Source organism: Nerophis ophidion, linkage group LG01 (assembly GCF_033978795.1).
Source record: "Nerophis ophidion isolate RoL-2023_Sa linkage group LG01, RoL_Noph_v1.0, whole genome shotgun sequence".
NCBI classification, from domain to species: domain Eukaryota; kingdom Metazoa; phylum Chordata; class Actinopteri; order Syngnathiformes; family Syngnathidae; genus Nerophis; species Nerophis ophidion.
The window spans coordinates 89423750-89434856 of record NC_084611.1 but is presented as its reverse complement, the minus strand read 5'-3'; the positions used below and the strand labels follow the sequence as shown (position 1 = coordinate 89434856).

Here is an 11107-nt window from a genome sequence, read left to right as displayed (position 1 = left end):
TTTTATTAGTTTTTATGTTAAGATGTAATTTGATTTGCTTTTATAGTTTATGTATTAATGATTTATAGTTTTTTATTTTATAGTTTTTATGTTAATGTTTAATTTCATTGGCTTTTATAGTTTTTGTATTAATGATTTATAGTTCTTGTTTTTTTATTACATTTTATGTTAACATGTACTTTAATTTGTTTTATAGTTTGTTTTTTTAATAGTTTTTATGCTAACGTGTAATTTCATTTGTTTTTATAGTTTTGGTATTAACGATTTATAAGTTTTTATGATTTAGCATAGCTCGGTTGGTAGAGTGGCCTTGCCAGCAACTTGAAGGTTGCAGGTTCGATTCCCGCTTCCGCCATCCTAGTCACTGCCGTTGTGTCCTTGGGCAAGACACTTTACCCACCTGCTCCCAGTGCCACCCACACTGCTTTAAATGTAACTTAGATATTGGGTGTCACTATGTAAAGCGTTTTGAGTCACTTGAGAAAAGCGCTATATAAAATATAATTCACTTCACTTCATTTTTGATTTGTTTTTATAGTTTTTGTATTAATGCTTTATAGTTTTTGTTTTATTTTATAGTTTTTTTTTTAACAGGAAAATTTGTTGTTTTTTTATAGTTTTTGTATTAATGATTTATAGTTTTTTTATTATAGTTTTTATGTTCATGTTTAATTTGATCGGCTTTTATAGTTTTTGTATTAATGATTTATAGTTCTTGTTTTTTTATTACTTTTTATGCTAACGTGTAATCTGATTTGTTTTCATAGTTTTTGTATTAATGATTTCTAAGTCTTTATGATTTTGATTTGTTTTTATAGTTTTGTCTTAATGATTTTTGTTTTGTTTGATAGTTTTTATGCAAACGTGTAATTTCATTTTTTTATTTAGTTTTTGTCTTAGTGATCAATAGTTTTTGTTTTATTTTATTGCTTTTTACGTGTAATTTGATTTGTTTTGTATAGTTTTTGTACTAATGATTTATAGTTTTTTTCTATTTGACAGTTTTAATTAAACAGCCTCCCAAACTTGTCAGAAACCCCCCACAATTGTCCCTAATTTTTTTTAGTTTATTATATATTTTTTTATGTTATTAATGTTGTATTATTTCCCAACAAGCCCTACTAGTCAGAAAATGTACTTCAGAATCACTTAAAAACTGTAACTTAACCTTTACAGCACAAGAGAATAATTTTATTTAGAGTTTTATTCTCTTTCCAGTTTGACACTAATATCGAACTAGATGCATTTTGTCCTAAGGCCAGCAGGGGGCGGCCTCATCGTTGCCATGACGACCTGCCTGCATCTCACACGCCCTCTTTGTGCAGACAGTGAGCAAGACTCAACATGTTACTGAGTGTCAAGTGTTTACATGCCGTTGTTTGTGTGACCTTCTACCTTCCACACTTGGAGACACTTTTTCTTCACTTTTGTGCGAGGAAGGAAGGAAGGAAGGAAGGAAAGGGGACTTTAGTCACGGGAGTGAGGGGATGATGACGAAGGTGATGGAGACGGACTATCATGGCAATATGTCAGCCATCTTTACGGAAGTTGTGTTTGTGGAACGTGACCTTCCTTCCTCGTGAGTCCTAAAATTTTATTTGGAACTTTAAAAAAAAAAAAGCTTGCTCCTGCCAGGAAGAAAAAGTCTTAAAGCGGGATTTTCTTCCTGGATGACGTGATGGCAGAATGTCCTCCTTTGACTGTAAAATAATGTCCATTTTGGATTAAAACTTGTCGTAAAGCCTGCTGTTTTTCCGCCTTTGTCGAATATTTTTAAAGTACGTACCTTATATCGCCAAAAGTATTGTTTATTATGGTGTCTGTTCACCTTTTGCAGCTTCAACTCTTCTGGCAAGGCTGTCCACAAGGTTGCGGAGTGTGTTCATGGGAATTTTCCACCGTTCTTCCAAAAGCGGATTGGTGAGGTCTCCGTCCCCGTTCTAATCCATCCCAAAGGTGTTCTATCGGGTTCAGGTCAGGACTCTGTGCAGGCCAGTCAAGTTCATCCACACCAGACTCTTGTCATCAATGTCTTAAAGGATCTCGCTTTGTGCATTCGTGTTGTACACCAGGTCGCCCGTGAGGGCCAAATGAGTCGCTCGCTGGCCTGTTCTAAAAATAACTCAAATAGCAGCACTTACCAGTGAGCTGCCTCTATTTTTTAAATTGTATTTATTTACTAGCAAGCTGGTCTGGCTTTGCTGGACATTTTTAATTCTAAGAGAGACAAAACTCAAATAGAATTTGAAAATCCAAGAAAATATTTCAAAGACTTGGTCTTCACTTGTTTAAATGAACTCATTTATTTTTTTACTTTGCTTCTTATAACTTTCTGAAAGAAAATTTTAGAGAAAAAATACAACCTTAAAAATGATTTTAGGATTTTTAAACACATATACCTTTTTACTTTTTAAATTCCTTCCTCTTCTTTCCTGACAATTTAAATCAATGTTCAAGTATTTTTTTTTTATTGTAAAGAATAATAAATACATTTTAATTTAATTCTTCATTTTAACTTCGGTTTTTTCGACGAAGAATATTTGTAAAATATTTCTTCAAACTTATGATTAAAATTAAAAAAAAATATTCTGGCAAATCTAAAAAAAACTGTAGAATCAAATTTAAATCTTATTTCAAAGTCTTTTGAATTTCTTTAAAAAATTTTGTTCTGGAAAATCTTGAAGAAATATTATTTGTCTTTGTTAGAAATATAGCTTGGTCCAATTTGTTATATATTGGTCTTCACTTGTTTAAATAAATTAATTTATTTTTTTACTTTGCTTCTTATAACTTTCAGAAAGACAATTTTAGAGAAAAAAATACAACCTTAAAAATGATTTTAGGATTTTTAAACATGTACCTTTTTACCTTTTAAATTCCTTCTTTCCCGACAATTTAAATCAACGTTCAAGTAATATTTTTTTTTTATTATTGTAAAGAATAATAAATATTTTTTTATTTAATTCTTCATTTTAGCTTCTGTTTTTTCGACGAAGAATATTTGTGAAATATTTCGTCAAATTTATGATTAAAATAAAAGTAAAAATATTCCAGCAAATCTAAAAAATCTGTAGAATTAAATTTAAATCTTATTTCAAAGTCTTTTGAATTTCTTTTAAAATTTTTGTTCTGGAAAATCTAGAAGAAATAATGATTTGTCTTAGTTAGAAATATAGCTTGGTCCAATTTGTTATATATTCCAACAAAATGCAGATTGGATTTGAACCTATTTAAAACATGTCATCAAAATTCTAAAATTAATCTTAATCAGGAAAAATTACTAATGATGTTCCATAAATTATTTTTTTTTAATTTTTTTCCAAAAGATTCCAATTAGCTAGTTTTTCTCTTCATTTTTTTCGGTTGACTTCTGAATTTTAAAGAGTCGAAATTGAAGATAAACTGTTTCAAAATTTAATTTTCATTTTTTCCCCGTTTTCTCCTCTTTTAAACCGTCCAATTAAGTGTTTTTTCATCATTTATTCTCTACAAAAAACCTTCCGTAAAAGGAAAAAAAATGTACGACGGAATGACAGACAGAAATACCAATTTTTTTTATATATATATAGATTTATTTGTTAAAGTTAAATTGAGCAAATTGGCTATTTTTTGCAATGTATTTAAGTGTGTATCAAACTGGTAGCCCTTGGCATTAATCAGTACCCAAGAAGTAGCTCTTGGTTTCAAAAAGGTTGCTGACCCCTGTTGTACACAGTCCCACGAGTTTGGGCGCATGGAATGGTCCAAAATGTTTTTGGCATCCTGGAGCATTCAAATTTCCTTTCGATGAAGCCCAACCCCTGGGAAAACCAACCCCACACCATAATTCCTCCTCCACCAAAATCCACACTCGGCACAATACAGTCCGAAATGTACCTTCATCCTGGCAACCTCCAAACCCAGATTGCCAGATGGAAAAGCGGGATTCATGACTCCAATGAGGGCGTCTCCACTGCTCTCGAGTCCAGTGTCGACGTACTTTACACCACTGCATACCACGCTTTGCATCGGACTTTGTGACTTATGGCTTAGATACAGCTGCACGGCCATGGAAACCTATTCCATGAAGCCCTCTGCGTACTGTAAGTGGGCTACTTGGAAAGTCACATGACGTATGGAGCTCTGCAGCTAAAGTCGGCGACCTTTTTGCACTATGCGCTTCAGCATCCCTTGACCCTTCTCTGTCCGTTTACTTGGTGGCTGAGTTGCTGTTGTTCCCAAATTCTTCCATTTTTAAAAATTTTTTTTTGTAATAAAACCAATGGTTGACTTTTAAATATTTAGGAGCGAGGAAATTTCACCACTGGATTTGTTACACAGGTGGCATCCTGTGACAGTCCCATGCTGGAAATCACTGAGAGCGGCCCATTTTTTAACAAATGTTTCTAGAAACAATCATGCCTAAGTGCTTGTTTTTATACACCAGGTCAAGGGGTCATTTGGATGGGTGGCCAAACACTTTTGGCAATATAGTGTATATTTTACTTTCCCACTCATGCAATGCTTGTGTCCGTCCACCAGAGGGTGCTACGCTACAAGGAAATCCCAGCCAGATGACGTCATTACCATCGGCACAGTGAGTTCATGTTTATTATGACTTTTAGAAATGTATATATTGTGAGATATCAGGTGTGCGTTTTCAAGCAAGCTACCTGACAAAGGTGAACTTTGACACATTTTCTACATTCCAGATGCTCAAAGCTAAGTGGCTAATTGGTATGATCAAAATACTATCAATCATGGAGCCATTTTGAGCGATAACGAGGAAGTCAGTCACAGATCCCTTCCCCATTCACAACAAAGCTAATCGAGTAGACTTTGTGAGAGCCAACAGCGATCACATCGGGCAAATGATGACCCGTATCCTTATGTTTTTGAGCCCGAACACAACGAGGATGAGCAATGAGTTTTAGAAGCCGAATGACACTTTAGCATTAGCAGCATTGCTGGGTACTAAACATACAAACTAACCATAATAAAACACCTGTAATATTTCCACTCTGGCTGGGAATCCCGTTTAGATGAAGAATCAGTTGAAATTCTCACAAAGGCTTAAAAAAAAAAAAAGTTTCTGGGCTCCATTTGGCCATCTCGGGAAACGCGAAAGTGGACCGGCCTGTCGGTCCATGGCCACATTTGTCTACTATCAGGTGAGAGGTGCATGAAATTACTGTTTTATTACTCAATGTATTATTACAACCCAGGAGACTTGTTTGATTACTCAATTTATTATTACAACACAGGAGACTGTTTGTTTGACATCTATTAAACAGACAAGAAGCAAGGAATTAAACAGAGACCGGATTCAATATGGCTCAACGAGGAGAAACGTGTAGACCTGTACCCTTGTACAACGTCGCCCCACACTCTGACGAAAGGTTGCCCGCCTCCTCTTTTATTTGGACTTTCCCTGATTACATGGCAACAGCTGTTTCTAAGGGGAGAGGGGGTCGTAAACAGCCGTCGCCCTGGCTCACAAAAAAGTTCAAAGAAAAGATGCCTGGAGCTCGCGTCAGGTCCTGCTTTCTCTCCGCTTTGTAGATCCTGGGCCAAGACACGATCTTACCGTGGATTACGATCGATCGAAGAAACCGAACCTTCATGTCGCTTCCCATCCTACACGGTGGAGTTTTGGCGAGCCTTTTGCTTGGTAAGATCAAAGACAGCTTTTGTCTGCTCGCCCGGGAATTTGTTTGACATCTATTAAACAGACAAGAAGCAAGGAATTAAACAGACCGGATTCAATTTGGCTCAACGAGGAGAAACACGTAGACCTGTACCCTTGTACAGCGTCGCCCCAGACTCCGACAAAAGGTTGCCCGCCTCCTCTTTTATTTGGACTTTCCCTGATTACATGGCAACAGCTATTTAAAAGGGGAGAAGGGGTCGTAAACAGCCGTCGCCCTGGCTCACAAAACAGTTCAAAGAAAAGATGCCTGGAGGGAGGTCAGGTCCTGCTTTCTCTCCGCTTAGTAGATCTCGGGCCAAGACACGATCTTACTGTGGATTACGATCGATCGAAGAAACCGAACCTTCATGTCGCTTCCCATCCTACACAGTGGAGTTTTGGCGAGCCTTTTGGCTTGGTAAGATCAAAGACAGCTTTTGTCTGCTCGCCCGGGAATTTGTTTGACATCTATTAAACAGACAAGAAGCAAGGAATTAAACAGACCGGATTCAATATGGCTCAACAAGGAGAAACACGTAGACCTGTACCCTTGTGCAACGTCGCCCCAGACTCTGACAAAAGGTTGCCCGCCTCCTCTTTTATTTCGACTTTCCCTGATTACATGGCAACAGCTGTTTCTAAGGGGAGAGGGGGTCGTAAACAGCCGTCGCCCTGGCTCACAAAACAGTTCAAAGAAAAGATGCCTGGAGCTTGCGTCAGGTCCTGCTTTCTCTCCGCTTTGTAGATCTCGGGCCAAGACACGATCTTACTGTGGATTACGATCGATCGAAGAAACCGAACCTTCATGTCGCTTCCCATCCTACACGGTGGAGTTTTGGCGAGCCTTTTGCTTGGTAAGATCAAAGACAGCTTTTGTCTGCTCGCCCGGGAACTCATGGAGCCAGAAAGTTTAGTGATGACTTACATACAATGATTCTAACAGTTCTTATTGCTCAATTTCTTATTACAACTCAGGAGACTGTTTGATTACTCAATTTGCGGGTTTTAAATACAATTGGACCTGGTTTAATGGACAATGAAACTCAGTTAGGCATTTAAAGTCAACTTGATTTTACACTCTGCTACTTTAAAGAGCCAGATCTTTCAGGGAGGACCCGTCCCTGGTCCTCCTGTGCGGGGGAGCCGTGGTCCATCAAGCTAAATACGAACCCCATGGCGAAGTGCTTTCCGTTTCAGCTCAGCAAGAAGAACCGAGGTGAGCACAAAGAGATGAAGTTTTTCCCCGACCGCCATTGTTGGGCCAGGGGAGGGTTTTGCGACACAGGATCTTCTCCAAGCACCTCACACCCCCACTTATCAAGCTATTATGTCCCCAGAAGAGAAGTGGGGACCCCCTCCGGCGACGTCAACATGTCCTCCTGCCTTTGTCCTCCCTTTTGTGGCGGATGATGGCCGGATGAGTCATCAAGTGCAGCCACACAAAGGATGTGTCCGCACGCCGCCTGTGGCCAATTTGTTCTCCATCACTAGGAGGGGAGGACAGAGGGGGGGGGCTCAAATGGACGCCCACCTCATTCGCAGAGGGTGGGTGACGCCCGGGGGCCCCGTGTATTAAGAGTTGTGTGGATTCCCGGCTGAAAATGGATCCAGAAGACAGCGTAGACGAGTAGAGAGTCATTTAAGTCTCACCTTAAAACTCATCTGTATGCTCTAGCATTTAAATAGACCTCCTATTTAGACCAGTTGATCTGCCGCTTCTTTTCTTTTTTCTCCTATGTCCCCCACTCCCTTGTGGAGGGGGTCCGGTCCGATGACCATGGATGAAGTACTGGCTGTCCAGAGTCGAGACCCAGGATGGACCGCTCGCCTGTGTATCGGTTGGGGACATCTCTACGCTGCTGATCCGCCTCCGCTTGGGATGGTTTCCTGTGGACGGGACTCTCGCTGCTGTCTCGGATCCGCCTTGAACTGAACTCTCGCAGCTGTGTTGGAGCCACTATGGATTGAACTTTCACAGTATCATGTTAGACCCGCCCGACATCCATTGCTTTCGGTCCCCTAGGTCCAAGGTTTCTCATAGTCAGCATTGTCACTGGCGTCCCACTGGATGTGAATTCTCCCTGCCCACTGGGTGTGAGTTTTCCTTGCCCTTTTGTGGGTTCTTCCGAGGATGTCGTAGTCGTAATGATTTGTGCAGTCCTTTGAGACATTTGTGATTTGGGGCTATATAAATAAACATTGATTGATTGATTGAGGTGTGTCTGTGCAAGTTGGCGTGGCCACCCTCCCCCCCCCCCCCCCGTGGATGCTCAAATCGTGTTTTGGGAAAACCCCGCCCTCTGCCCAATCACAAGTCAGTAGGAGGAGCTTGTGTCCGCTGCAATGATATCAATCAATCAATCAATGTTTACTTATATAGCCCTAAATCACTAGTGTCTCAAAGGGCTGCACAAACCACTACGACATCCTCGGTAGGCCCACATAAGGGCAAGGAAAACTCACACCCAGTGGGACGTCGGTGACAATGATGACTATGAGAACCTTGGAGAGGAGGAAAGCAATGGATGTCGAGCGGGTCTAACATGATACTGTGAAAGTTCAATCCATAATGGATCCAACACAGACGCAAGAGTCCAGTCCAAAGCGGATCCAACACAGCAGCGAGAGTCCCGTCCACAGCAGAGCCAGCAGGAAACCATCCCAGGCGGAGGCGGATCAGTAGCGCAGAGATGTCCCCAGCCGATACACAGGCGAGCAGTACATGGCCACCGGATCGGACCGGACCCCCTCCACAAGGGAGAGTGGGACATAGGAGAAAAAGAAAAGAAACGGCAGATCAACTGGTCTAAAAAGGGAGTCTATTTAAAGGCTAGAGTATACAAATGAGTTTTAAGGTGAGACTTAAATGCTTCTACTGAGGTGGCATCTTGAACTTTTACCGGAAGGGCCTTCCGGAGAGGATCTTTAGAAGAGGCGGGCGACTAGGATTTCCCCCCAAAATGAATACAACTTGTGTAATTCACAATTTATACGGTAGCCTGCTCACAGCCAGATTACAGTTTCGTGTGAGAACGATTTCAATCTTTTACATGTAAACATGCCAGAATGTCAACAACAATATCAACGCCTGTGACTCCTGTTTGATTACTCAATTTATTTTCACAACACAGGAGACTGTTTGATTACTCAATGTATTACTACAACCCAGGAGACTGAGTACTCAATGTATCACTACAACCCAGGAAACTGAGTACTCAATGTATTACTACAACCCAGGAAACTGAGTACTCAATGTATCACTACAAGCCAGGAAACTGAGTACTCAATGTATTACTACAACCCAGGAAACTCAGTACTCAATGTATCACTACAACCCAGGAAACTGAGTACTCAATGTATCACTACAAGCCAGGAAACTGAGTACTCAATGTATTACTACAACCCAGGAAACTGAGTACTCAATGTATCACTACAAGCCAGGAAACTGAGTACTCAATGTATTACTACAACCCAGGAAACTGAGTACTCAATGTATCACTACAACCCAGGAAACTGAGTACTCAATGTATTACTACAACCCAGGAAACTGAGTACTCAATGTATCACTACAAGCCAGGAAACTGAGTACTCAATGTATTACTACAACCCAGGAAACTGAGTACTCAATGTATCACTACAAGCCAGGAAACTGAGTACTCAATGTATTACTACAACCCAGGAAACTGAGTACTCAATGTATCACTACAACCCAGGAGACTGAGTACTCAATGTATAACTACAACCCAGGAAACTGAGTACTCAATGTATTACTACAACCCAGGAGACTGAGTACTCAATGTATCACTACAACCCAGGAGACTGAGTACTCAATGTATTATGACAACCCAGGAGACTTAGTACTCAATGTATCACTACAACCCAGGAAACTGAGTACTCAATGTATCACTACAACCCAGGAGAGCCATCTGCCGGAGCGGCCGTACGGGACACAAAGGTGGGGCTGTTTCACCCCGGTCTCTGAGGGCATTGATGTCTACGCTTGGGATGGTCCCACTATGGACTGGACTCTCACTATTATGTTAGATCCACTATGGACTGGACTCTCACAATATTATGCTAGACCCACTCGCTGTCCATTGCATCCGGTCTCTCCTAGAAGGGGGTTGGGGGGGGACCTATTGCATTAAGCCACCTTTGTCTTTCAGTAAACGATCCCCTCATATTTATTTAAGCATTACAACTTTTTACTTAATTGTGCTCGTGTAACAGACTTTATGCGCTGTTTCACATTGGTGTAAGAATCCAGCACCGCCATGTGAGCGATGCGTCATGACATTTGGGTTGACTCACGGATTCGAGCAGAAGTTGCTAGTATTTCGTACCAGTCTAAGTCATGGTTTTGTTTTGTTTTTCTCTAAGCGTTAGCTTGTTTCAGAATCAGAATCAGAGGAGTTTTATTGCCATTCCTTGAGAACCGGTTCAGAAACCAGGAATTTTACTTGGCGCAATCGTGCAACATAAAACACATAACACAGAATAGAATAACATGAGTTGTAACTGAGCTATCAGATCTTGTTATTGTTCATGTGTCTGATGGCCGAGGGGAAAAAAACTGTTCAGGTGGGTCTGGATGGACCGTAGTCTCCTGCCTGAGGGGAGAATATTTTGTGTCCAGGGTGAGAAGAGTCAGCTGTGATCCGACCCACACGCTTCCTGTTCCTGGAGGAGAACAGGTCCTGGTGGGGTCGGAGTTTGCAGCCTATCACCTTCTCAGCAGCACGTACCATGCGCCGCAGTCGATGCTTGTCCTGGACTGTGGCGCCGGGGAACCACACGGTGATGGAGGAGAGGATGGACTCAATGATGGACAATGGATGTCCGCTAACTTTTTGCAACTCAACGCCAAAAAAGCGGAAATGCTGATTATCGGTCCTGCTAGACACCGACCTCTATTTAATAATACAACTCTAACATTTGACAACCAAATAATAAAACAAAGTGACCCGGTAAAAAATCTGGGTATTATCTTCGACCCAACTCTCTCCTTTGAGTCACACATTAAAAGCGTTACTAAAACGGCCTTCTTTCATCTCCGTAATATCGCTAAATTTCGCTCCATTCTGTCCACTAAAGACGCTGAGATCATTATCCATGCGTTTGTTACGTCTCGCCTCGATTACTGTAACGTATTATTTTCGGGTCTCCCCATGTCTAGCATTAAAAGATTACAGTTGGTACAAAATGCGGTTGCTAGACTTTTGACAAGAACAAGAAAGTTTGATCACATTACGCCTGTACTGTATATACCTTTATATACATATATACATACATATATACCTATACTGTATATACCTTTATATACATATATACATACATATATACCTATACTGGCTCACCTGCACTGGCTTCCTGTGCACTTAAGATGTGACTTTAAGGTTTTACTACTTACGTATAAAATACTACACGGTCTAACTCCAT

General features: G+C 40.6%; 1 long non-coding RNA gene across 1 annotated transcript in view; it reads left to right on the top strand.

Moving 5' to 3' along the window:
• Window positions 1-5666, top strand: part of LOC133541852 (uncharacterized) — a 7471-nt gene extending 1805 nt beyond the window's left edge. The window contains exons 1-3 of the long non-coding RNA XR_009803995.1: window positions 1-1579; window positions 1838-1920; window positions 4522-5666. The exon at window positions 1-1579 is cut by the window's left edge and continues 1805 nt beyond it. This is a non-coding gene — a long non-coding RNA (uncharacterized LOC133541852). The remainder of the gene's footprint in view (window positions 1580-1837; window positions 1921-4521) is intronic.
• The last annotated feature ends 5441 nt before the right edge of the window (window positions 5667-11107 follow it).